A 2,459-nucleotide genomic window follows, 5' to 3' on the forward strand; every position below is an offset into this window, starting at 1 on the left:
CCTTCTTGAATTCGTCCCATGTGTCTATGCGACAGGTTCCTCGTTCGATATCGGCGTGCTTGCGTCTCCACCAAAGCATAGCCGTATCAGTGAGATAAGGAGTAGCAGCCTTGATTTTCTTCATGTCATCAGTGAGGCCAATATTCTCGAAATATTGCTCCATTTTCCAAAGGAAATTCTCGACCTCCTTGGCATCCCGTACGCCTTTGAAACACGTTGGTCGTGGTACCTCTATCCTCGCACATGATGCGGCAGTGGTCGCCTCTCCACTCGCAACGGCCCTCTTGCACAGTGCGAGATCCTCGTGTATAGACTCGATGCTTGCTTGCAGCAGCTCGAACATACTCATCATTTTCTCCTCGAATTGGTCAAGGCGATCCTCCATGGCTTGACGCTTGTCCTTGATCCTATCGAACTCCCCCATAACGTGCTCCTCAAGTGCTTTGAAATTGAACTCGACCCTCTCGAGTCTATCCCCAATGATTTGCTCCAAAGCAGCAACCTCCCTCGCTTTGCTTTGGTCGCGCCTCTTCTTGCCATGGGTAGGAACGGGCTCCCTCCCTCATTCCTCAGTCGTGTTCGACACACGAACATCCTCCATGTTAGCCATCGCAATGAACCAGCAACCCCAATCACGAACGCGGCTCTGATACCAACTGTCACGGACTTATTTTCCCTCACTAAGTCACATGCAGCCTTAGCTATTTTTTCCCTCTAAATAGCCAAGTCAACCTCTCTTTCGACCCTCGAAAGTATGCTACGTAATTGGTGGGATGGCTAGGAAAATAAGTTGGCAAGAATATCGCAAAAGTACTTGAGAGCTTTATTGATTCCTTCTTAGATTTCCTCTTGGATCCCTTCTTGGATTCCTCCTTGGATGGTTTACAAATGAGCCCCTTGTGGGGTATTTATATTACTCCACCTCCTCATGTGGAATCCTCTAGAATCCTCCAAAAATCCCTACACAAGTGGGAGGATTCCCTAATATTCTAGAATACTCCATACATCCCTACACAACTATGAATACTCTATAAGGTTCTAGAATATTCTATAGCACTCCTACCTCTTCTAGTGCTATCTATATACCTCCAAACCATTCTACCAACTTTGGGATGTTGCGTATAAGTGCTAGAAAACTCCGGAAATGCGTAGCAACCCCTGGAATCTCGTAGTAACGCTGCCCGCGCGTTACACTATGCTGTCTTGGAAAGAATTATGAGTGTTTTAAAAAAAAAAAAAGAATTTATATGTTTGATGACACCTTATTAAAAAAAATTACTTGTTATATTTTCTCTAATTTTCATTTGTATTATTTTATTTGAATATATCTAATAGTGAAACCAATAAATATACTCAAAATTCTTATATTGTGTTGGCTTTAGATTGCTGAATTTGCAGAAATGCATCCTGGGCTCTTCACATTCAAAACTACTAACTTGTCTCCTGCAAGTTGGATTTCAGTTGCTTGGTATGTATGTGACTATTTTCTTGAAATTCACATTCTCCAATTGTATTTGTATTGTTAATTAAATTCATTAAACTCAATATATAAATATATAATAGAATTGCACCATTGATTTGACATATTGTATAGTAATATGTGTTATCATTGGCTAATTTGTATATACTATACATTCTATTTCGTTAGGTACCCTATTTATCAATTCCAACAAAGGAACATCACAAGGATCGTCTGTCAACTTGCTTCCTTACCTATCATGCTCTCTTAGCATCTATTCCAGGTACGAAATATTGTGAAAATTCAATTAGGCATATGTTATGATCAAGTGCTTACAACTAGCACAATATTTTCGGAACGTTGGGTGCTGAATTTGGCCTTTACTGGCCTCCGCCTAACAATTCCCCTCACCAATCTCAGGCTCCCAGCACCAACCAGTGACCTGGCTCTATCAAGCGCTTACCACTTACGCCAAAAGTATAGCTAGTAGAGAAGGCGCAACTTTATTTCCTTATTCCGTCACACATTTTTGAGACGCTGGGTGCTGGATTTGGCCTTTACCGGCCTCCGCTAACCCCAGCCACTGGATTCTAGACTTGGCCTTTACCGGCCTCTGCCCAACAATACTCCATCCACCGGGTACTAGACTTGGCCTCTACTGGCCTTCGCCCAACAATGCTCCAACCACCAGGTGCTAGACTTGCCCTTTACCGCCCTCCGTTCAACAACATATACGAATATTGACAAACAAAATAAGAATTATCTATCCTTTACAATTTAATTTCATTGAAAATTAGAATATATAGTTTCCTTTAAATATATTTATGGTGATTTTATAATTAAAGTACTTAGTTTTTATTTTGCGGTACAAATATAGGCGGAGTTGTAAATCCGGACAAGGATGGGAATAAGAAAGGGAAGAAAGATATGGAAATGATGAAAGGAGAAGAAGGAAACAATACTAAAAAGAGTGGGAATGTTCTTTATCCATTTGGAATGG

This window comes from Ipomoea nil, unplaced genomic scaffold (genome assembly GCF_001879475.1).
Source record: "Ipomoea nil cultivar Tokyo-kokei standard unplaced genomic scaffold, Asagao_1.1 scaffold3170, whole genome shotgun sequence".
Taxonomy (NCBI): domain Eukaryota; kingdom Viridiplantae; phylum Streptophyta; class Magnoliopsida; order Solanales; family Convolvulaceae; genus Ipomoea; species Ipomoea nil.